This window comes from Lepus europaeus, chromosome 16 (genome assembly GCF_033115175.1).
Source record: "Lepus europaeus isolate LE1 chromosome 16, mLepTim1.pri, whole genome shotgun sequence".
Taxonomy (NCBI): domain Eukaryota; kingdom Metazoa; phylum Chordata; class Mammalia; order Lagomorpha; family Leporidae; genus Lepus; species Lepus europaeus.
The window spans coordinates 3052349-3078674 of NC_084842.1; positions in this window are offsets into that span (position 1 = coordinate 3052349).

The window sequence follows — 26326 nt, forward strand, 5'->3', positions numbered from 1 at the left end:
GCACTTGGGCCATCTTTGGCTGCCTGCCCAAGCACATTAGCAGGGAGCTGGAATGGAAGTGGAGCAGCCGAGACTTGAAATGCTGCACATATTGGATGCTGGCTTAACCTGCTGGGCCACAGCGCCAGCCCCCTCATTTATTTTGATCCCAAATTACCTTCCAGCTGGCTGCAGGATACCTGTTCCAGTTGGTTACTGTTTCCTTTTGAAATATCTCATACTTCTTGGACTAGCTGCTTATTTTTTGTCCTAAAGATGCATTCTAGGATTATGTTGTACATATTCAGCCCCAGCTTTGAGATTTGTGATTTTTACAAAGATTTCTAATTCATTTTATAGGAATATATTTATATTTATAGGAAAATAGTATTTCAAATCCAGTATCTGAGACAAGGAGTGTTAGAGTGTTACAGTTTTAAGAAACTCTCCGTGGATACAGCTAAGAAATATGTGCATGTATGGTCATGTATGTGTATGTGCACACAAATACATGCATACACAAACATATTTGAAAGGCCTTCCTTCGTTCCTGGGCTTCGGCAGTTGTGCTAACATTATGCAGTTGATGTACTTTGCATCACAAAAGTGAAAGGCCTTCCAAGACTTAAGTTCTTAAAATGAAAGACCTACAGAATTGCAAGCAGGGACAGGTGCTGTGGCATAGCAGGTAAAGCCACTGCTTGTGATGCCAGCATCCCATATGGGTGCTGTCTCGAGTCCCACTTGCTCCACTTCTGATCCAGAACTCTGCTAATGTACCTGGGAAGGCAGAGGAAGATGGCCCAAGTGCTTAGGGCCCCTGCACCCACATGAGAGACCCAGAAGAAGCTCCTAGCTCCTGGCTTCAGCCTGGCCCAGCCAAGGCCGTTGCGACCATTTAGAGTGAACCAGTGGATAGAAGACATCTCTGTGTATGTTTCTCTCTCTCTCTCTAACTCTGCCTTTCAAATAAATAAAATAAATCTTTTAAAAAATAATTGAAAGTGAAATTAATATAAAACATTGTTATTTAGTTTTAATTATTTATTTCTTGATTTTAGAAGCAGAGAGACAAAGAGAGGGAAAGGGAGAGAGGAAAGAAAGGAGAGAGGGAGAGAAAGAGACATACAGAGAGAGAGAGAGAGAATGAGCTCAAGTCTACTGCCTACAATGGCTGGGGCTAGGCTAGGCCAAAGCCAGGAGCCAGAAACTTAATTCAGATCTCACACCTGAGTGGTAGGGCCCAATTACTTGAGCCATCATCAGTGTTCCCCAAGGTCTGTATCAGTGAAAAGTTGGAGTCGGGAGCCATACTCAGGAATGAAACTCATGTATTCTAACAGGGAATGTGAACATTAAACAGCTAGGTTAAACACCTGCTCTTTCAAAACAACTTTGTAAAAATTTTATTCTATCCACATTTGAGCATAAAAATAAAATCCAGAATGTAAAATTTGAAAAAAGGGAAAATTAAATTGGACTCAAGAAATGTAACTAATAAAAAAAAAAAAAGAACCCACTACATATGCAATTCTATATCCAGAAAACCTATATGTATTTTACAGCAACTGTTATGAATACATCCATGGCACCCATGATCAAGAGAAAGAGGCATTTGTCGTGAATAAAGGGGACCTTTTTCAGGAAACTTGATAAACTGTCTCCAAAATTAAAGTGGAAGAGAAATGTGCAAGAATAATCAAGACAACCTTAAAAGTGAAAACATTTAAGAGGCCGGCGCTGTGGTGTAGCAGGTAAAGCTGCCACCTACAATGCTGACATCCCATATGGGCACTGGTTTGGGTCCTGGCTCCTCTGCTTCTGATCCAGCTCTCTGCTGTGCCCTGGAAAAGCAGTAGAAGATGGCCCAAGTCCTTGGGCCCCTGCACCCACATGGGAGACCTGGAGGAAGTCCTGGCTCCTGGCTTCAGATCTGCCCATCTCTGGCCATTGGGGTCATTTGGGGAGTGACTCAGTGGGTGGAAGTCCTCTCTCTCTCTCTCTCTCTCTCTCTCTCTTCTTCTGCTTCTCTGTAGCTCTGCCTTTCAAATAAATAAATAACTCTTTGAAAAAAAAAAAAGACAAAACATTTAAAAAGAAGGAATTTTTGCCTTCCCTAATATTAAGGTGTACTATAAACTTTTAAACATCAAAGAAGGATGGAACTAGAAAAAACAAACGCAAATGTCCAACAGTCTCATTCACTTATACAAGGGAATCTCTTCCATGCTAACAGCAGCCTTGCTAAGAAGAGAAACCCTAGCACATTAAAAAGGTTTTGGAACAACTGGATACAGCTCTGGTAAAGTTTTTAATTAATCCATTGTTTTCAATATTTAAGGAAACACGTTTTGTGTGTATTATACCCATTTATGTGGAAAAACTATGCCAACAAGAGAAGTCTGGCATGATAGATTCAGCAACAGAGTGTGCGGTTGCAATCTTAAATTGGACACGTAAAATAGTGGGCATAATGGAAAAGCTGAAAATATTAAGTTCCGTAAACTCCTAAGCCATGGAAGGTGAAATACAAGAAAAAAATTAAACTGTCAGTTGGACAATGTAGGAAATCCTGGTTGTAATAACTATAACAAAATTATTTTCTTACAAATCATTACAAAACAGAGAACAATGCTCAATCTGTAGAAAAACTGGCCATGAATACGATACAGCAGCTGAAGGGGAAAAAATAAATGTCTACTAAACATTTAAAAATAGCAATGTGTAGTCTCTTTGCTACTCAAAAAAAAAAAAATGCAACTGAAGATACAAATGAATGCTGGCAACAAGTTAGAGGTCTAACAATACAGAGTTTGACAAACATGTGGAAAATGGCTGTCCTACATGGGTATGTGAATTGGATGTGGCCATTTTTGCTTAAAACTTAACAGTACATGTTTTAAAAAACTGTAACCCTATGTCTGAGCCATTGTACCCACAACATCTCCGGTAGGGACCACTATCACTTGTAGTGTTGGAAAGAACATATGCAATGCTACCAATTACCAATTTATTTGTTATTCAGAAATTGGAAAATCCTAAGTACTGTTATTATGGGGATTGCCATCAAGTCCTATGAAATGGTTATCCTGCGTGTATCTCTAAGGCACACTTTTAAGTAGGAAAAGTCAAATGCAAATGTCATGATATGGAAGTGGAGCAGCTGGGACATGATGAGCCACTGTCCATATGGGATTCCAGCATCACAGGCGGTGGCTTACCCGCTATACCACAATGCTGGCCCCAGATGATCTGTCTTTCAAGATCACATGGGGGCCCCGTGTTGGGGCACAGTGAGCTAAGCACTCAGCTGTGAGGCTACCATCCCATGTGAGTGTCAGTTTGAATCACAGCTGTTCTGCTTCTGATCCAGCTCCTTCCTAACACACCCAAGAAAGCTGTAGAATTTAGCCCAAGTACTTGGGCCCCTGTCACCCACGTGGAAGAGCAGCATGAAGTTCCTTGTTCTTGGCTTTGACCTGGCCCAGCTCCAGCCACTGCAACCTTGGGCAGTGAACCAGCAGAAGGAAGGTCTCTCTCTCTCTCTCTCACTCTCTCTCTCTCTCAGGCTTTCAAATAAGTAATTAGTAATAATAACAAAATATCAATTGTATGTACTGATTCTCTCCATAGATCAGTGGTAAATTATGTCAAGGAAAAGAAGTTCCCCTCATTTTAGCAACTGTCTTGGTCCTTTGGGAATACAGGATGACATGGGATCCAGTGGGTTATCAGCGGAGCAACCAGGACAGATAAAGTGATTTGAAACACAAGTCCAATTATATACACTAAGAAGGGAGAGTAGGCCGACTCCCGGCTCACTAGGCTAATCCTCTGCCTGTGGCGGAACGCTGGGTTCTTGTCCCAGTTGCCCCTCTTCCAGTCCAGCTCTCTGCAGTGGCCTGGGAAGGCAGTGGAGGATGGCCCAAGTGCTTGGGCCCTGCACCCGCATGGGAGACCAGGAGAAGCACCTGGCTCCTGGCCTCAGATCAGCTCAGTGCGCCGGCTGCAGTGCACCAGCCGTAGCGGCCATTTAGGGGGTAAACCAATGGAAGGAAAACCTTTCTCTGTCTCTCTCACTGTCTAACTCTGCCTGTCAAAAAAAAAAAAAAAGAGAGAGAGAGAGAGAGTAATAGTAAATGAAATCAATTAGAAACCAAGAAACCAAGAAGAATCATAGTAAATAAAAGTAAAATATACACACAAGGGGAGATTCAAGTAAATGAAAGTGAAGATAGTTCCAATATAATATTCATTCAACTGGACATAGTGTGTGTCATGAGTGCTGTGCAATGACTAAAATGTTGCATGTCTAGAAAGTCATTTATTGACTTCAGTCATTTCCACGTGCGGTATTCACACAGATGACATTCCTGGCTAACAGAGCTTTGCATCAAATAGTCTACAAGTTAAGTGCTCAATGAACAAGACACTAAATTAACCCATGTAGGGGTCAGCATTGTGGCTCAGCAGGTTAAGTCACTGCCTGAAACCCCAGCGACCCATATGGGCACTGGTTTGAGTCCTGGCTTTGTTCCGCTTCTGATCTAGCGCTCTGGTACTGCACCCCAGGGAAAGCAGCAGAAAGTGGCCCAAGTCCTTGGGCTCCTGCACCCCTATGGGAGTCCTAGCTATTGCAGTCATTTGGGAAACGAACCAGCAGATGAAAGGAATCGGTCTTTCTCTCTCTCTGCCTCTCTCTAACTCTAACTCTGCCTTTCAAATGGATAAATAAATCTTTTTTTCAGAAGGTTAACTCTTTTACTCCCCATTGTTCCTGATCAAGAAGTGGAATTTGTTGCCCCAATGCTCCTCTCAGGTGTAATCAAAGAGAATAATGACAAAAACCAAACTTCCTGGGGTCATAGAATGCAGAGGACCAAGAAGCACAGACAACTCTGCCAGAGTAGAACAAGGGCCTGGCCAGGGCACATCCTGCTCTCCCAGTGAGGGGGCCTTCTGAGTACCTGTCAGTGGAATTGGGGACCGCTGCACACCTCTGCTGAGTGTGTCTTCTGCTCATAAGAAAACGCTCACGGGGACTTCCTGTTCCTCTCCTTGAGCTGCCGTGGGTGTTGGCAGGGGTCCATTGAGGTTGCTCCCTGGTCATCTCTCTGTGTCCTGCACCTGTCCCCTAGGGATGAGATGACAGTCATTGCCCAGGCAGGCTGGACTTTGAGCTTGATGCCATGGCTGCCCATCTGGCTGGAGTCCTGGTGGACTGCAAGGTGTGTGGCACCTGCCCTTGGAAATGAGGTGAAGAGGGAACTGTGATTGGCCGTTGTCACTGCTCATAAATATTCTATTTCTCTTCCAGGCCTGCAGTAGGAGTGAATTCTCCACACTATCGGTTCAGTGGGTCTGTGGCCCTGTATTGCTCAAACAAGGCCAAGCTGGAGGCATCTGTGTCCCTCTACATGCTCGTTCTAAGGGGCTGATGCCCTGTTAACTGTATTCTTTTCTCTGCTGAGATTCTGCGTTTGCTCCCACATCCTGCAGTGGGGGCCCGGGCCAAACACAAGCCACAAGCTGCAGTGGGCCCAGCACTTTAGGAAGGAGAAATGGTTGTGTACAACCACTGGGGGGATTGTTTGTTAAAACAGCACAGCCTCACCTACACAGACAAGTTCAGTGATAGTGGTATTTTTAAATTAAAAAAAAAAAATTGCCATGGAAGATTACCTAGCTTTTAAAAGTAAGGGAAGATCAGGGAGATCTCTGGGTATGAACTGGAAGAAAATGCGAATGATTTCTCTTTGGGAGATGCCTGTGTGGGGAGGCCACAGGGGAAATGGGACTTAGCCCGAGCTGCTTTGTGAAAAGTTCACAGTCATCCAAAAATAACTAGTACAGCCCTCAGTACAGCAGGTCATGGAAAGGAATACTTCCTATCACTCCCTGAGCTGGGAAGATGAGAAAGCCAAACACCAATCAACTCTCACAGTAACAAGGATTAGCTTCTTATTTTATTTACTTATTTATTTTTAACTTTTTTTTTTTTAAAGGCAGAGTTACAGAGAGAGAGGGAGAAGCAAAGAGAGATCTTCTATCCACTGGTTCATTCCCCTGAGAGCTGCAACAGCCTGGGCTGGAACAGGCCAAAGCCAGGAGCCAGGAGCATCTTCTGGGTCTCCCACATGGGTACAGGGGCCCAAGCACGTGGACCATCCTTGGTTGCTATCCCAGGTGCATTAGCAGGGGGCTGGATGGCAATTGCAGCAACTGGGAGTTGAGCAGGCTCCCATATGGGATGCCGGCGCCACGGGCAGTGGCTTAACCCACTATGCCACAACTCTAGTCTAAAGATTAGCTTCTTGGACTTTTCCTACTTTACAACTCTTTGTGGTTGAAAGCTGCACCAAAGAAAAAAAGAGTATTACTTCTTTCCTCACTACCAGGCAGCCAAAACTGCTGTGTGATAGGACATTTAGGGTATAAATAAATGTGTTTATTATTTTCATTTGCTTGAAAAGCAGATAACCAGAGGTGGTGGGAAAGAGAGAGAGAGGGAGAGAAAGAGAGAGAGATCTTTCCATTGGTCAATTCATTCCCCAAACACCCTCAACAATCTAGGCCAGGCTGGAGCCAGGAGCTAGGAACTCCATCTGTGTCTTCCACATGGGTGGCAGGGGCCCAAGTACTTGAGGTTCTTGTCTTGGTGCGGGAGGGAATTCAGACGTGAGACAAGAGAGTCGTGGTAAGTGAGGTAGCAAAGCTTAAAGAAGAGAAATGCACCTGCTATGCCAGGTAGGCATCCGGGGAAAGTAGTGAGTGCCCGCACCCAGCCTGCACTGAGACAGGATTTTATGGACATCGTTTTGGGTCCCCCATTTCTTCTCCTTTTCTCCCACTTGTGGAAAATTTCTGGGTGGGGGGTTTTCTGGATGTGGAATTTCTAAAAATCCTCCCAGGTCCTTTATCTGCCCAACATTATGGCCCTCTTGGAGAGTCCTCTAAGCTTCCCCGGGGGGAAGACTGGGGAACCCATCTTACAGAGCAGTGACTTCAGATACAACTGTGGCTCTGGGGGCCGAGTGGCGAGGCGTTTGGGTTAAGCCATTGCCTGCAGTACAGGCATATGGGCACCGGTTTGAGTCCTGGATGTTTCATTTCCATTCCAGCTCCCTGCTAACGGCCTGAGAAAAGCCACGGAAGCTGGTACAAGTGTTTGTGTCCTTGGCACCCAAGTGGAAGACCCAGAAGAAGCTCCTGGCTTTGGCCTGACCTTTGTGGCCATTTAGGGAGTGAACCAGCAGATGAAAGATCTCTCCCTGTATCTCCTTCTCTCTCTGTAACTCTGCCTTTCAACTAAATAAAGAAATCTTTAAAAAAAAAATCACTGGTCTGCTTTCAGGGCTTGGTTCCTCTTCCATTGCACATAAATTTATTTTCTTTAAAAATTCTCATTTTCTTCCCATTTTCTTCGGCCCTTCTTACAGACATAGGCTAATGTCTACCAAGCTGCCTTAACAGAACCATCATCTGCTGCCTCTCAGAATGCGTTAGCAGGAAGTTGGATTGGAAACGGAGTACCCAGGACTCAAACTAGCACTTCTATTTGGGACATGGGTGACTCGAATGGCAACTTAACCCACTGTGCTATAACACCTACCTAATTGTGTGTCCCTTTATGTTCCTCTGAAATAAGTGTAAATATGAAGTTGTTAAATGGACCAAAAATAAAAGGGGGGGATTTAATGGACAACCAAATGAAATCTTTATCAATGGTTGAGCTGGAAACACCATTTTTGGTAGCCAGCTACAGGGGGTCCATAATCAAATGCCTCCTTTTACTCACATACATTGAACTCTTTCCAATGTCTGTTGACTCTATGATTTAAATATTCCATTTCTTCTCTCTTCTCCAACTCCAGTGGCTTAATTTGACACCTTGTTATCTCTTGCTTAGACCATCACCCCAGGGCCCCTCTTAACTGTAGATCTACATCTTCCCCTGCAGTCCCTCTGAAGCTAACGCAGATTCTGCCACTTCCCTGGTAAAGTTGGGCTTCAGTTTCAACAGAATCAAACTCAACCCCTTAGCAAGTGAAAAGAACTCTCACCAGGGTGTCTGTAACCACCCTTTCCTGTCCTTTTCTTTTCTCCTTTAGCATCCTAACATTGGGCCTGGCCACACATCTGCAATTGCAAAAAAAAAAAAAAAAAAAACAAAACAAAAACCAAACAACAACAAACAAAAACTCTATTCTAATGCAGAAAAGCTACAGCCAAACAACATCCAGATAAGAGGGGAGTTTATGAGCCCTGACCTCTTGCCTCCTCCAAATTTCCTATCAAATAAGCCTCCTTTAAATTCCAGAAACCTGTCTGACCACTTTCCCCAACTCCCATTTTCTGTTTTAAAAAGGCCTCTTGCACACTTGCAAGTTGGGAAAGGCATATTGGGGATCACAGAGAGTCTGGCCTCCCTCCCAACCCCGGGGTGGCCTCTCTGTCTTCTTGTGTGAACCTTCCTCTCTGGTGTATTGATGGACAGTGGAGAGCAGCCAGGACCTGATTTTGTTGTGATAACAACACTGCTTATATTTTCCAGTGAAATGTTATAATGTGTTCCTTGCCAAACACCGTTTCCTGCATCACTTAGCTTGAAGAACAATCCCCCAAAACTAGTGGGAAGTGTTGCTTAGAATCCCTAAATGTGGTTCTCCTGGCCTGATATGCAGCAAGCCACTCACTGAAGTCGGTCGGGGTTGTGGAGAGAAGTAGATACTTATTTACAGAGTGTAGAGCAAGGAGCCAGTAGCTGGTGCTAATTCCCAGACTCCACAAGGAATCAGACACTCAGGTTTTTCTAGATTGAAATTGGGACTGACAGGTACATGTTTAGGTCCTGTCCAAGTTCCTGGTTGGTCAGTGGTGCTTGTGACCTCCCTCTTTTTGGTCAGTGATGCCAGGCTCTTTAGGAGATTTATGATGGCCAAGTGGACTTCTGTTGGTCTGGGAGGGATGAGGAATAAAGCTAAGTGGTAGTTACCGTCTGCCCCAGACCTGGAATTCCCTTGAGCAAACCTCTCTGGACAACATAGGCCAAATGGGTCTTATCTATGGGAAAAGCAAATGACTCCTTGAGTCTGGTGAGCAGAACCTAGTTGGGCCAGCTTGATGAAGGACAGCCAAGGACACCTTGGGCTAAGGGAGAGCTAGAGACTGTGTCCTGCCTTTGCATTCTAGGGGTCTGGTGCCACTCTGGATGTCATAGGCACACATGAACTGTTTCACAGGACCCACCATGGCTATCATTGGCCTGAAGACCTTCCACACATAATAAAACTTGATGTCCCTTTACTATTCTCCATTAAGCATCTACCAGGTACCAGGCCCTGTGCTAGACACTGCACGTACTCTTTTATTTAATTCACACAACTGTCTGAGACAGTGTCTTCAGGTAGTGGACAGTGGGGACATCAAAGTGTAGATAAAAATAAACTCACATTTGCACAGACTATAGATTTAAGAGCTTCAGTGGAAGCTGAATCTTGATCTGGAAGGGAGGAGGAATGAAGCTAAGTGGTAGTTACCATCTGCCCCAGACCTGGAATTCCAATGATTTATTTGCTTGAAAGGCAGAGTTACAGAGGAGAAGGAGAGACAGGCAGAGAGAGATCTTCTATCTGCTGGCTCACTCCCCAGATGATCACAACAGCCAGGGCTGAACCAGGCTGAAGCCAGGAGCCAGGGGCTTCCTCCAGGTCTCCCACATGGGTAGCAGGGGCCCAAGCACTTGGGCCATCCTCCACTGCTTTCCCAGGCCATTAACAAGGAGCTGGATCAGAAGTGGAGCAGTTGAGACTAGAACTGGTGCCCATGTAAGATGCCAGGGTAGCAGGTGGTGATTTTACCCACTGTGCCACAAATGCTGGCCCTTCCAAAGTCCTTTAGCTTGAATTCTACATGAAACCAAACTCAACTAGAGTGCCTATTTTTCTGGTGTTCAGGGAGAATTACTACCCGACTGTCACCTGTGGTGGCTGGCTTTTCTCAATTCCTTTTTGCCAACAGAGTAATGAATTATAGTTCAGAGAGATGAAAGTAGGGATAGTAAAGCAAATGTTTTATTAAGGTACATTGCAAGGGAAGAATAGGCCAGTAGAGAGAGCACATGGCATGCTTTTACCCTGACTTGAGGCTTTATCCCTAAATTAAGAGGGAAGTTTACAGGTGACATGGCCATGTTGTTCATGACTGGCATTTTTGATTGACATCTGAGAATTGCATACCTTGAGTTCTCTGTGCATGTGACTTCTTAGCTTGCATTGGGAATGCCCAGGGTAGGGATGGGGAGAGTACAAGATTAATGATATTATTATGATTGTGTAATGAAACAAGGTCACTCTAGTGTCAAATGGTGTCTCCCTGTGCATGTGTCGTAAAGTAGACTTTCCTGGTTTGGCTGAGTTCTCATGTTTTATCAGGACATTTTAACCACAAGTTAAGCTGCAAAGTGGGCAGTCTTTGATGGATCCCAGAGAAGAGCAGGTTCTCTGGTCCCTTGCCTGGATGAGGCTCTTATGGCCCCTTCCCAGTCACTCATGTCCAATATTTACCTGACACAAGTTCCCCCAAGTTCTGTCTCACAGAACTTAACACCTTACAGTCATTTGTTGCTTGCTTCTCTCTAAATAGACCACAAGTTCTTGGAAGTTATGCAGTGTATCTGATTCAACTTTGAATATTCCCATTGGCCACCATTGTTGAGCATATAGATGAAGCCAGAGAATGTAAATGCTGATGGAACAACAGACAGGGACAGTGTGAGAGTGTGAAAGAGTAGGCAAAGGAGAAGCAATGCGGGTAATCTCAGACAGGCAAACACCGTGCCACCCTGTGAGTTTGGAGGTAGTGTTTCACTGGACAATCTTTATATTTCCACAGAATGGAAGACAGCCTGGGAAATATTAGCAATGACAGCAAGGCAGGACACTGAAGAGCTGAGAGCAGGCACAGCTGAGGCTGTTTGGATCTGATTTGTTCCTGTAAATACATATTTGCAAACATCACAGGTTTTGTGGCCACCCTGGTGAAGGCACAGTGTCACATTAGCTGGTAAGAAGACTCAAAGTAGAGTTATTTAATTAGTTCATTTATTTATCTTTAACTTTATTTATTTATTTGAAAGGAAGAGTGACCCAGAAAAAGGGAGAGACACAGGCAGAGAGAAAGTGGCTATCACTCCCCAAATGCTTACAACTAGCAACTAGCTGGGCTTGGCCCAGGCAAAAGCCAGGAGCCAAGAACTCCATCCGGGAGCAATTGCTTGAGCCGTTGCCTGCTGCCACCAAGTTTACCCACCAGCAAGAAGCTGGATCAGAGGTAGAGGTGGGACTGGATCCCAGGTATTCGGATATTGGATGCAGGCATCTCAAGTGACAGCTTAGCCAGCAGCACCCCAGGGCTTGCCCCTAAAGGGAAATAGCATATTGACTTCGAGCAAAGATTATTTGAATAAAAACATTAATCAAGACAGCAGCATTAGAGAATCTCAGATCCTTCAAGGGCTTTGACCAAATAATATTTTCAACATCGGAAAAGACATTTGAGCACAGATAAGATCTAGGTCGAACGGGACACTTTTATTAAAGAGCACCATAGAGAGAGAAAAAAAAAAGTACCAAAGCAATCTGATTCTGGAAGCCAGGGCCAGAGTGTTCTCTAGTGCAGGGGACTCCAATCGAAAAGGAAACAAAGTTGCTAAGCCTTCGCTGGACAAGGCCGCTAAGCCTTTGCTCGAGTTTGCTGCACTTCCGCTTCCCAGTGACTCAGTGTTTCCAACAATCCAAGATGGCCCCCGGGGGAGGTACCTAGCCTGACAGGAGACTTCCTATTCGTGAACAGTATGTGTCCTCGGCTGTGATAGGTCCTTGAGGGCGTGCCCGGCTCGCGTCCTGCCTTACCTTTCGCTGGTTGGCTCAGTTCCCTTGTGCCCTGGACAGCCCCCTTTCTGCGTCTATAAAAGCTCGTCCCCTCCCAATAAAGCCGAGAACCCTGCTGCGCGTTGGGCGTTGACTGATCTCCCGGCTCCAGTGTGGTTCCTTTGCTGCTGACACTCATCATCCCGCTCCGCCCCTGAGCTCCCCAGGCTGGCCCTGAGGAGTTCTATCGGACCTGTGCCCCGTGAGGAGCAGCACTTTAGGTGTGGTCCCCAGGTGCACGTCCATATCACGAGAAGGAATTCAATGCGGAGACTTTCATAAAGCTGACTACAAGGCAAGACTGATTTACTCCCGAAGCGAATGCAGACACACAGGACGTTGTGCAGAGGCAAACTCAGGGGAGAGAGTTGCAATCAAGTTTTTGGGGGGCTCCCTTATGGCATAGGGGGTGGTGCCTGGGAGCGGGGCTTAACTGAATATTCCAAGAGTAGAGTTGTGGGTGGGGCTTGTCTACTGCCTGCTTCCATGCCCATTTTTGGAAATGCTGGAGGTGTTGTGGCATCAGCTGTATGATGGGAGTGGAAGTGTTGACCGCAGTGATTTTATTAGAATCACCTTATAATAATCTTGAAGTCATCAACATCATCTGCAGCCTTGCTGACTGTTTCTAGCTGACGCTGGTTTAAGTTACAAAATGGGAGAACCTGTGGTTTTCTGCTACATGGAAGGGGTACGTTGGTGGTTGTCAGAAGAGGAATTTGATCAGTGCAGGGATATGGTAGGTCGGGCGGTACACAGAAGTGGGAGATTGGGGGCTGTGCACAGATGGTACAGTTTGAACAACACAAGGACAGGGCTGTTGCCTGAGGGTGGGCAGGCAGGGCTGCAGCGGGCAGTGCAGTGCTCCCCGCCTCTTGCAAGGACCACCTCCCTGCCAACATCAAATATACCTGCTAGACAATGCACTGCAAAACAACAGCACATCCCCAACTAAGCCTGAATCAACAGGAGCACCCACTGCATCCACCTCGAGGCAGTTAACCCACTGTGGTAGAAATGGAAGCCAGCGCCATTTCAAATGATTGTAAATATAAACAGAGGGATAGCTGCAGGAAGAACGCCTGTGTTCTGAGCGGCTTCAGGACCGGGGAATGCCCTAGGGAGGAAGCAAATGAAAGAGCCCCGGGATGGGAACCGCTGTAGGGAATGGGAGCAGCCCGGGCTGCCTGGAAATGCAGATTGATCTTTGTGGAATTCTAAACAGGGAGGGAGGGCATCCAAGGTGACCTGAAGCTAGCTGCGGAGAGTTATTAGCTTAGTGTGTTAGTGGGGAGAAAATGCTTGCAGAGTAAACAAATGCCCCAGCCTTTGCAAGGAAGCCCTTTTAAAAGCACATTTGTGTACACTTCCTAATCAGTTTTGCTACTGAAGGGAGTGGAAGCAAGGGTACCAAGCATTCTTTTCCTAATGTTCCACCCAGAAAATCAATTTCGTACTAGAGAAACACCTGGTAGGCATTTTCTGAATTAATAAGGTTTAATTTGGTTTATCAGGGTTTAATACCAGATTGCAAATGGCTCAATCAACAACTTTTTACCAAGGACCTCGGATGCACAGAGCAATAGGTGCCCTAGATGTCTGAGAATGCGATATTGGAGGTCATTTTATCACATTTGGAAGAACATTGTCAAAGGAAAGGTTGTGTCTTTAGTTCTTAAGCTCCTGGAGCATCACCAACACACACAGAAACTTCGTGTCTTCAGGTCGTGTTATACTCATTGACCTGGCTTCCTCATCTCCAGTTTATAATTTGAAGATACATAGTTTGTGTCTATTTTTTTTTTTAAATATAAATATTGGGCTGGCTCTGTGGCTTAGTGGGTAAAGCTGCTGCCTGCAATGCCAGCATCCCATAGGGGCACCAGTTCAAATCCTGGCTACTCTACTTCTGATTCAGCTCCCTGCTAATGTGCCTAGGAAAGCAGCAGAAAATGGCCCAAGTGCTTGGGCTTCTGCACCCATGTTGGAAATCTAGGTGAAGCTCCAGGCTCCTAGCTTCAGCCTAGCCTAGTTCTGGCCATTACAGTCATTTGGGGAGTGAACCAGAGGATGGAAGATCTCTCTCTCTCTCTCTGTCTCTGTCTCTCCCTCTCTCTGTAACTCTGCCCTTCAAATAAAATAAAATGCAAATATTTAATAACCATTATTTTCAGGTTGCTACATGACATTTGTGTTTACTGAATTCTCATATTTGTAGGATTTTTTTCTAATCTAGAACCGCATGTCCTGAAATTACTCCTTGAGGCTTTTACGAACATTATGTATTTATTTATTTATTGGAGAGGTAGAGAGACAGAGTTCTGATTTGCTGGTTCACTTTCCAAATAGCTGCAAAGACTGGGGCTGGACCAGGCTGAAGCCAGCAGCTGGAAATCCAATTCAGGGTAGCCACAAACCCAGTTCTTTCTATATCACTGCCTCCCCCCGAATACAATAGCAGGAAGCTGAAGTCAGAAGCCGGATCCAGGAGCTAAACCCAGATACTCCACGTGGTACACATGTATCCCGGCTGGTAGGCTAAATACCTGTACTCTTTTTGGAGTTTTCAGGTTTGTTTTTCACTTTGAGGGCCTTGGGTTCTGGTTTCATTGGGAAGCAGTAGAGTGAGACCAGGGCTATGGACAAGGCAGCCATACTGGCAGTGTCTGTGAAAAGTATGCTTTTACTGCTCACTTCCTGTGTGACTGTGAGCGAGTTCTGCCTCTTTCTTTCTGAGACTTGGTTCACTCATCAGAGTACCTCGTGGACATGTAGAGACATGTAGAGAGGGTTAAATGAGTTAACACTTATAAAGCATTTATTCGAGCGGTCTCTGACGTATGATGAGCACTCATGTCAGTTATTGTTGCTGTGACATGGGATTTCAGTTCATTTGTTATGAAAGGATAATTGCTCCAACAATATTTATGATACGCTCATTTCTTTCTGACTTCTGGTTTATAAAGCCACCCGTATAACAAGCTTCTGTGTTTATGTGCTTCTGCTCTGGTCTCCTGCTGCACGATTTTTCTTACTGCCCCTGAGGCTCACACACCATGCTGTCTTAATTAGTAGCCCTCTAATAAATCTTGTATCTGGAATGCCAAGTCTATACTTCTGTTTCCCTTCTTTATGGTAATCTTGGCAATTCTTGGTCCTCTATTTTTTCATATTTATTTTAGTGTCCATTAGTCAAAATCCTTTTAGAAAAACAAACAATCCATTGTAGGGGAGTAGCTAGTGTTGCACTAAAGATGTTCAGTTCTCTCACGCACAAAGAGGGTTTCTATCACAAGCTATTTTGGCCTTTCTAGAATATTCTTTACTGAAGTTTTATATTTTTTCCATAGAATTATTTTCTATATTTTTTTTAAAAAATATATTCCTGTGTACTCTTGTTGCTTCCATGGGCAACATTTGCTCCATCAGATTTTTAAATATTTTGTGGTCATCATTGCTATGTCTGATAATGCTGATGTACTTCTATTACTTGTAATAGTTTGTGCATTGCCTTCTTTTCTAAGGGAGATAACCATGCCACCTTTGAGCAATGTTGATGTTGTTTTTCCCAAAGTGCATATCTTCCACATTTTCCTACCCTCAGGGGCTGGCTCAGACTGGAGGTTCAGTTCTGAAGGAAAGCAGGCAGCCATCCTTTCTTTTTCTCTACTGCAGAGGGAAGCTTTAATGTCTGAACATTAATGACAGCATTCAGTTTGAGATTTTTAGTGATACGTGTTAGACATAATCATAGGTTTTATGCTTGCTTTGTTTAGGACTTTAAAAAAATTGTGAACATTCAATTTTATAAGTATTTCAAAATAGTCAGTTTACCCTTTTAATCATTAAATTTTAAGTGGTGAATTATAAATTGAATTTTTTTTTTATAATTTATTTGAAAGGCATAGTGACGAGAGAGAGAGAGAGAGAGAGAGAAAGAAAGGTGTCTTCTCTCTGCTGGTTCACTCTTCAAATGCATTAAGCAGCCAGGGTTGGGCCAGGCGGAAGCCAGGAGTCCAAAATTCTATTGCCTGTCTCATGTGGGTGGCAGGGACCCAGGTATTTGGACCATCATCTGCTGCTTCCCAGGACTCCCATAATCAAGAGGTTGGATCATAAGCAGGGACAGAACTTGAACTTTGGCACTTGGGTATGGGATCCACCACACCCACATAAACTCCAGCCTAGGGGGCTGGTGTTGTGGTACAGCAGGTAAAGCTGCCGCCTGCAGTGCTGGCATCCCATATGGGCGCTGGTTCAAGTCCTGGCTGTTTCACTTCCAATCCAGCTCTCTGGCTATGGCCTGGGAAAGCAGTAAAAGATCACTCAAGTACTTGGGCCCCTGCATCCATGTGGGAGACCTGGAGGAGGCTCCTGGCTCTTGGCTTCAGATTGGTGCAGCTCCAGCCATTGAGGCCAACTGGGGAGTGAACAAGCAGATGGAAGCTAGCTCGCTCTCTCTCTCTCTCTCTCTCTGCCTTTCCTTCTCTCTCTGTGTAACTCTGCCTTTCAAGCAAATACATAAGTCTTTAAAAAAAAAAAAAAAAAACCTAAGTGCTATGCTGGTACCCACCTGGGCTTTCGGGGTGCTGCTTCATTTAACTTTGCCAGCTGGCTTACTGCTGGAACCTGCTAGGCCCCTGAGGCCCAATCCCCCGGGCCCTGTGGAACTGGGCACAGATGGATCACGTACAGGCTAGTGGAATGTCGATTGCTCTGGAAAGCCCTGCACCTGCTGAGACAATGCTCTGTCAACTTCTCCAAGGAGCCTTTCTGCTCATCTGCCACCCACCTTACCAGGGTCCATGTGGTGCTCTGCACCACCCCAGCTAAGGGACTTTGCCTGCTATTCAAATGGATTGAGGCCGGCTTCAACCCCCAGCCCTCGGTCCAGGCAGGTTCAATCCCCACTCTCCTTACCCCTCCCTTGTCTGTCTCCCCCTAAACTAAAGTCTTTTCTACTTTAACTGCCTACATGTTTGCCTTCTTGGGACCCTAAAATTCTAAAATCTAGTACTTACCATGGGTCTCTGTTTCACATCTGAAATTCCTATTCTTACAGGTACGAGGACCCCTGTCACAGGCGTCTCTGAAACAGCCTCTTGTTTTCCTTGCTCTTTCTACTCTTTGTTGCCTGTGTGTTCTTCCTTTCCCTAGATTTAAACTATTAGTCTCTTCATACTCTGTAGGCTGAACACGTAGCTCACTCGTTTGTTAAATCTCTGTTCGTGCTGCCTTTGTGCTGGACTCCTTTGTAAACATTATTTCAATGGCATCTCTTGAGCTTTGAAATGTAGTTTTCTGTCCTCTATATATCCTAATATCCATTCTGAATTCTTCTTGACTTACAAAATGCTGAAATATTAAAATTTTAGAGCTTCCATACAAGTTGTCTGGGTGCTTTTAGGCTATTTTTGTAATTTAAAGTTTAAAATATGTTGTACCACATTAGCTTCTAGTACATTGTTAGGTGCTAGACACATTGTTTTTTGATTTTTTTTTTTTTTTTAAAGGCAGAGTGGATAGTGAGAGAGAGAGAGAGACAGAGAGGTCTTCCTTTTTGCTGTTGGTTCACCCTCCAATGGCCGCCGCGGCCAGCGCATCTCGCTGATCCGAAGCCAGGAGCCAGGTGCTTCTCCTGGTCTCCCATGCAGGTGCAGGACCCAAGCACTTGGGCCATCCTCCACTGCACTCCCTGGCCACAGCAGAGAGCTGGCCTGGAAGAGGGGCAACCAGGACAGAATCCGGTGCCCCAACCGGGACTAGAACCCGGTGTGCCGGCGCTGCAAGGCGGAGGATTAGCCTGTTGAGCCACGGCGCCGGCCTAGGCACATTGTTTTATACAATGATTGGAGCAAAGTTAATTGTGAAATTTGATATTTTTTACTTCTTCCTATTTTTTCTTATCTGTTTTTGACACAGGAGATAAAATATCCCGCTATGATTTTATTCGGCCAAATAGCTTACATTTTGTCTTTCCTTTTTGTGTGTGCTTGTTTTTGCTTTCTACATCTGAGGTCACACTGTCCAGGAAAGATGGCTTTTGTATTATTTACTGGGAATTTTCTTTTCTCTCTCATTTTTTTGTGAATAAGTCGTGCTTTTATTTTGCAGAAGTGAAAATGGTAAGTGGCAATTTGTCTTTGTAAAAGACATTAAAAAACATCAGATTCATAAGCTATCTATCTCATGAAAGTAGCCTCAGAAAGACATTACACAGCTTCCAAAGTCCTAGTATATAAATCTCCGAATATTTACTTCTGACTAAATCAACAAAACAAAAGTAATCGACACAACAACAAAATCATACGGCAGCCATGCGGTGGGTATCTGAAGAGGGAAAAAGAAAAATCTGGAAAATACAACTACTTCTATCTGAAGGTCCAACAGTCTGCACTGAAATAAGAATGAAATCAATTAGGCTCCCAGGTCCACAAACCCTATGGTGCAAAACCGTAACAAAGGCAAGGCAGGGTATCCAGGGTGAAACCGTTCTGCTTCCAACCATCCAAGAGGAGGAGACAAGGCAACTGCCACTTCGTGTGAACAGCCATGGGCATTTCGGCAAGATTTGGGTTTGACAAAGCCAACTTCATTTCCTGTAAAATGCGCTTCATTGCCACTCAAATCCTTACAAGTTTTGTTGGGTCCTGGAAAATAGAACTTGCCTCCAGGGCAGGGAACCCCCCACAGAGGATGTTGTCCCACTTTGAGGTCCTCACACTTAAACATCTCCTTGTGCACCCCCCACTGTGGCCTGTGTTGACTGTAACAAGTCACAGGACACCCTCTTTTTATTTTTAAGGTATTTTTACTTGAAAGGCAGGTAGAGAGGGATACACACACACACACACACACGGACAGAGAGAGCAGAGAATTTTCTGTTCACTGATTCACTCCCCAAATGGCTGAACTCTATTCCGATCTCCTACATAGGTGGTAGGGGCCCAGGTACTTGGACCATCTTCTGCTGCCTTCCCAGATACATTAGCAGGGAGCTGGATGGGAAGTGGAGTCAGCCAGGACCTGAACCAATGCTCTGATATGGGATGCCAGTGTCACAGTGGCAGCTTAACCTGCTGTGCCATAACGCTGGCCCCAGAATCTGCTTTCTAGAATCTTGAGACTAAATCCCTATACAGTACCTTGGATGCAGGTGTTAGATAGCATTAGCCCTCGTCTCTCTCGAAGCCTCTCCAGCCTCTCTCCCTTGGCTTCAAGTTTCCTAGCCCTGCTTTGATGATTGCAAATGAATCTCATTAAAATTCGCTCTCTACATGGAGGGAGTGTTGCAGCCAGCCCTATGGGGTCCCTGATCATGGACTCCTGAAGTCATTGATCTCCCCTAGAGATGACATCCTGATGTTCGGTCTTGGTTTGAGGGATTTCCTTACCGGACATAGCCCGGGACCGACTGAAGCCACTTCGTATCACCATCCCTCCCTAAAGAACACCATGTCAGTGACCAGCGGAAGGAGAGCCACAAGCACTGCGGACGACCCAGGAACTTGGACACAAGCTGAACACGCACCTGCAGCCCCAACTTCAGTTAGTAAGAACATTCACCTCTAACCCCCCGAGGATCCAGGGAATTAAGTGGCCGGTGCCCGGCTCCTTGTTCTGCCTTCTCTCTTCCACCATCCTGTGTCAGTGAGCATCTTTCTGTACCTCAGGCAAGCGGACCTGGTTGTGGGGTTTCCGTAGCAACTTCTCCAACCAATTTTGGGGACAGCTATGTCAGTCTCTACAATATCTCTGTCATTAATATTTCTTCATGCCTTTAAATCTGGTTGACTGACATTATTTTTATCATTTCCATGTTCACTAGGATTAGTATTTGCTTATTTTGTCTTTTCTCATTTTCTGTGGTTTCCCTCTAAAATGCCCCTAAATTGTATAAAATTTAACCTCATTTATCTGATTAGAGGATCTTTATCTTATAACTAATGAATTTACACTCCACATTTATGGAAATTATACATATGTTTGGAATTACATGTGTAACTATTTTTTGTGTACCCATGATACTTTAAAATATGCATACGGGAGCTGGCACTCTGGTGTAGTAGGTTAAACCCCTGATCTGCAGGGCCAGCATCCCATATGGGAGCTGGTTCAAGTCCCAGCTGTTCCACTTCCAATCCAGCTCCCTGCTAATGAGCCTGGGAAAGCAGCTGAAGATGGTCCAAGTGCTTGGGTCCCTCCACCCACATAGGAGACCCAGAAGAAGCTCCTGGCTCCTGGGTTTGGATCAGCTCAGTTCTGGCCATTGTGGTCATCTGGGGAGTGAACCAGCTGATGGAAGGCTCTCTCTGTCTCCACCTCTGGGAGAAGTGGGGAGCTAAGAACTTTATCCAGGTCTCCCACATGGGTGGAAGGAACTTAACTACCTGAGCTATTGCGGCTGCCCTAGGTCTGTACTAGTAAGGGAGCTGAAGCCAGGAGCCAGAACAAGGGATCACTGTGGGACATGGAAGTGGGAGTGGGTCACTGTTCCTGGACAGGAGGGTTAGTTGTCTAGTGACAATGACGTATGAAGGCACGGACATAGAAGGGTGAGCGAATAGAGAGGCTAAATTTAATGAAGAGGAGTATACCTGATAGATCAGACAGGCATCTCAGGAGAAAACCCAGAGCCCAGTCTGTATTCAGACTAGAGTTTTTATGGATATTGGGATGTGCCCTCCACTCCCCACTCCCTTGCCCCACCTCTGGGATTTGACTGGATGGAGGGCTTCCTGGGATGGAATTTCTGAAATTCCTCCCCAAATTTCAAAACAGTCCAATACCCCTCTTGGAATCTGGTTGGACAAGGTTCCCCTAAGCTGTTCCCTTGCCAAAGGGTTGGGACACGCCTTCCATGGCTATCGATCAAAAGCCACATTTCAGATATGTATTTGCTGATCTGGTTTCCTTCTAGATCTCTTCCCTCATTCAACCACACAAAAAATTTCCATTTTCTTCAGCCCCTCCTACACACATAGACTGATATCTAACCTTAACAACTAGCTACCTTAGCAATGTGACCATCCTAATCTATGTCTTAACCCTTTCTTTTTTTAAAAGATTTATTTTACTTATTTGAAAGATAGAGTTACAGAAAGGTAGAGACAGAGAGGTCTTCCACCTGCTGGTTCACTCCCCAGATGGCTGCAACAGCCGGAGCTACACCAATCCGAAACCAGGAGCCAGGAACTTATTCCGGGTCTCCCACTTTTGGGTGCAGGGCCCCAAGGACTTGAACCATCTTCTACTGTTTTCCCAAGCCGTAGCAGAGAGCTGGATTGGAAGTGGAGCAGCCAGGTCTCAAACTTGTACCCATATGGGATGCCAGCACTGCAGGCAGCAGCTTTATCCACTACACCACAGTGCTGACCCCTGGTGATTTTTAAAAAGATTTATTTGAAAGGCAAAGCAATAGAAGGAGAAGGAGACAGAAATAAAGAGATCTTCTCATTCACTGGTTCACACTCCGAAAGGCACAATGGCTATGGCTAGGCCAGGTCAAAGCCAGGAAGCCAGGAACTCCATCCTGATCTCTGACGAGGGTGCAGGGGCCCAGGTAATTGGCCCGTCTTTGGCTGCCTTCCCTGATGAATTAACAGGGAGTTGGATCAGAAGTCCTGCAGGGCGGACTGGAACCGGCGCTCTGCTATGGGGGGCCACTGTCACAGGTGTGCTTTAACCCCCTGTGCCACAGCAGAAGCCTGAGGTTCTGGACTGTGAAGATTTACCTTTATTCATCAGCCCAGAAAAGCCTTAGTCATTCATCATTGTGTTTATTTTCCCCTGGCTTTTCCCTCGTCTCTTATGAAGTTCCTGTGAGACGCTTGTTTATCATCTGTATTCCATTCACTGTGACTCTTAATCTTTTACATTTTCCATCCATTTATCTGACTGTGTTGTTATTTTCTGTAGTATTTTCCAGACTAATTTTTCAGTTCACTAATTATTCATTTGTATTCAAAGAGCTCTATTCATTTGTATGCAACATATTTTAAGCCTTTGAATTTTTCATTTTAATGACTATTTTCATTTTAAAGCTTTTTGCTTTTCTTTCAAAATATTTCTAAAAAAAAGGTTGCCTTTCATTGTAATTCTGTCACATGCTTTTATTCTTCCACAATTTTAATTCCATTTTATGTTTTTTCTATAACTTCTAGTTCCTTTGGCCTTACTCCTAGTGTTTATTTTTTATTTACTTATTTATTTTTGACAGGCAGAGTGGACAGTGAAAGAAAGAGACCCTCCAATGGCCGCTGTGGCCGGCGCACCGCACTGATCCGAAGCCAGGAGCCAGGTGCTTATCCTGGTCTCCCATGGGGTACAGGCCCCAAGCACTTGGGCCACCCTCCACTGCACTCCTGGGCCACAGCAGAAAGCTGGCCTGGAAGAGGGGCAACCAGGACTAGAACCTGGTGTGCTGGCGCTGCAAGGCGGAGGATTAGCCTATTGAGCCGCGGCGCCGGCCTCCTAGTGTTTATTGTTAACTGGACTTTCCCTCATGATCGATTATTTTTTTGTGTGGACTGTAATTTTCTCTGGGCCTTTTTGCTCAGCAGGGATATGTACAGGTGTGTGCATGTGTGTTGGGTGCACTTCTTTCCTGCTTGTTTAGTACGTGAGGAGACAAGACTGCCTTCATTCGGGAATAAAAGTTTACACTCTGCCAGCTGTTCTCCCATTCAGCTATAGCATTGTTTGGGGTTTTCATTTCTCAGTGAATTTTTTTTTTTCTGCTTTTACTTCCAGAAAGAAACCATGGTCTTTGTCTCTGCCTTGAGTTATTAGGTGGGTATATGTTAGGTTTCCTGCCCTATTCTGGGCTCTTCATAGGCATCTGGCTTACTGAGGGCATTTCCAAATGCAGCTCAAGTCAGCATCCCTGCAGCTCCTCGGGAGTCTTGGCCTGCAGGCCTGGTGGTTTATACCCCTCCTGGGTCATGGGGGCACTCTCCTCTGTGCCTTTATGATCTCCTGCTGTGTCTGGCATCCAGGGATTTTCATTTCCTTCCTTTTAGGTCAAGTATATATTAATAGGGCATTTGGCCTGTCCCTTCGGACGCCCTTTAAAACACCCTCATTCCCGCTCAGAAAGCCTGGGCTTGATTTAAGGCTATGCCTCCTAACTCTGGCTTCTCGCTGGTTCAGATCCTGGGAGGCAGCAGGTGATGGCTCAGGTAGAAACAGGAGACCTGGATTGCATCTCCGGGTCTGATTCAGGTTCTGTTTGGTCCTGGCTGTTGTATTTGGAGAGTGAACCAGAGGACTGAGGCTCTATCTGTCCCTCTAATAAATTAATACATTGATAAGTCATACATTTATTCATACCTGAAGAAGTTGTTAATAATTACTAATATTAGTGAAGGAACGTATTTTTGATTATGTGTTGCCAAACGCGCCTACGTATTTGTAGCAGAAAGGTACCCACCTACCTCAGCATACCTTGTGATTAGAGCTACAGGTTTGATTTATTCTAAAAAGAGCTGGTGTGAAATAAATATGTAAAGAAAAATGCTCTGTGTGTGCGTCATGGGAATGGCTGCAGATCAAGAAATGAGCAGTAGCACAAATGCCCCTGGAGTGCTCCTCGCCTCTCCCTGGATGGCATTCCTCTTGCACAGCAGGAGCTGAATCAGCAACCACTTTTGTGATAGGGATTTCGCTGCTTTTTGGTGCTGGTTTTGCCACTCACCTAGATTCTGAATCAAGCGTCGATGTTCCTTGATGTTATACTTTATATGACTGGAGCAATTCTGTGTTCTTCCCTGGGTCTTACTTCTTTGAATCAAGAATCAGTTTCCCATACTCGCCTGTGACACAGGTTGAGAGACATGCTCTGTAAGGGACCAGATAGGAAATATTTCAGTCTTTGCAGGCTTTCTCTATTCTCTGACACATAGCCCTCCTGTTTGTCTGTTTTACAAGCCATATACACATAAAAAATTCATAGGTTGCAGGTTGGGCAAAAATCTATCAGGGTGGATTTATATGGATCAAGGGCCCTGGCTTGCTGACGTTTGATCCAATGTCACTGCAGGGTGCTTCTGTTATTTATGTCTACACTTATTCACCCAGTGTTGGTGTGCACTGACTGTCTTCAAGTACACTGCTGGTATTATTCTGCGAGGAACAGACTACATTTATCTTGGCATGCATATCCATGCATTTATGCTGAGGGTGTAATTGCTTACTATGCATACCTTGGACTTAGGGAAACACTGTTAGTTCCCAAAGTGCTTGTACCAACTCATACCCCCACCAAATACCATAACAATTCCTCTTGCTAAGTATCCTTGCCAACATCAGTAGTAAGGGTGTTAGGTTTAACCAGTCTTGCTGACACATGGTAGTGTTTTATTGTATTTTTAATCATCATTTCTTGATTATTACTGAGGTGCAACAAACTTTCAAGTGTTTATTAATCTGATTTTTTAAAAAAGATGTATTTATTGATTTATTTGAAAGGCAGAGTTACAGAGAGAAAAAAAGAAAAAAAGAGAGATTTTCCACCCACTGGTTCACTCCCCAAATGGCCACAATAGCTGGGGCTGGGGCTGGGCCAGGCTGAAGACAGAAGCCTTGTGTTCTTCTGGGTGCAGGGGCCTCAGCATCTGGGCCATCTGCTGGTGCTTTCCCAGCCACAGTAACAGGGACTTGTTTCAGAAGTGGAGCAGCTGGGACTCGGACCGGCGCTAGTGTGGGACGCTGGCACTGCTGGTGTTGGCTAAACTGCTGTACCACAAAGCCGGTCCCACCATATTGATTTTTATTTTTTTGCGAAGCATATACATTTTTAGCCATTTGAAAATGTAGGTATTTGTATTTTTCTTGTAGTTTTTTGTAGAAGTTCTTCATGTACTTTGGATAGTAATTCTTGACCAATTAGCTATGTGTTAGAAATATTTTCTCACGCTCTGTGGTTTGTTTTTCTTTCTATAAAGGCTGTCTTCTGGCTAGTGGAACTGCTCCATTTACAAAGTAGCTCACTCTGTCCATCCGTTTTTTCTTGGATTCTTATTTAATAAACTCTACTCTATTGTCATATCCAAAATACATTCTTCTATACCCATAAGCTGTTTGTATTCAGGTTTTTGACCTTGCCAGAGCTGATGTTTTGTGTACAGTAAATAATAGAAGTCTGGGAGTTCAAGGGCCCTAAAACCAAGGGCATGAGAGAGAGATTTCCCATCTGCTAGTTCACTCTCCAAAAGCCTGCAGGAGGTGCAGCTGGGCCGTGCTGAAACTGGGAAATTGGAGTTCAGTGTGGTCTGTCGTGGGGGTGGCAGGAACCTAACTACTTGAGCCATCAAGGGCTGTCTCCCAGCCTGTGTATTAGCAAAAAGCTGGAACCAGGTGACACTCTAACCCAGGCACTCTAATATGGGATGCTGGGTGTCCCGACTAGGTTCTTAACAGCTATGCCAAACGGGTAGCTCTGTTGAGTGTTGGGTTTTCCCAGACATTTGTAGCAAATATTCCTTCCTCCATTGAAATTTTCTTCTTTAACATCTCTCAAATACACTCAATGTCTCACATTTTCCTCGGAAGCCTTGAACACATTGTTAATTTTGTTTTTATTTGAAAGGCAGAGAAGAGAGGTGGGGAGAAAGAGAGAGAGAGAGAGAGAGAGAGAGAGAGAGCGCTTCCATCTACTGGTTCATTTCCTCAGATGTTTGCAACAGCCTAGGCTTGGCCAGGCTGAAGCCAGGAGACTAGAATTCCATTTGGGGCTCCCATGTAGGTGACAGGGATCCAAGCTTCTGCCCAGGGTGTGCATTAACAGGAACCTAGATCGGAAGCTGAAAAGCCAGGACTCAAACCAGGCACTCTGATGTGGGATTTGGGCACCTCATTGTGGCTTAAGCCCACCCCTTGTACACACTTTTTGGGTTCTCCTTAAGTATTTCACATTTTTTTCATATTACATAAATAACATTTTTAAAAATTATTTTCTAAATTTTAGAACTTCTAATTTGTTTCTATAGTAAATTAAATTTTTGTTTTATATTACTTCAGTATTCAGTTACTTGTTAAAAACCTCTTATTAACTCTGGCCAGCGCCGTGGCTCAATAGGCTAATCCTGCACCTGCGGCGCCGGCACCCCGGATTCTAGTCCTGGCCGGGTTCTAGTCCCGGTCGGGGCGCCAGATTCTGTCCCGGTTGCCGCTCTTCCAGTCCAGCTCTCTGCTGTGGCCCAGGAGTACAGTGGAGGATGGCCCAAGCCTTTGGGCCCTGCACCCCATGGGAGACCAGAAGCACCTGGCTCCTGCCTTTGGATCAGCGTGGTGTGCCGGCCACAGCGGCCATTGGAGGGTGAACCAACGGTAAAGGAAGACCTTTCTCTCTGTCTCTCTCTCTCTCACTGTCCACTCTGCCTGTCAAAAAAAAAAATTAAAAAAATTAAAAAAAACCC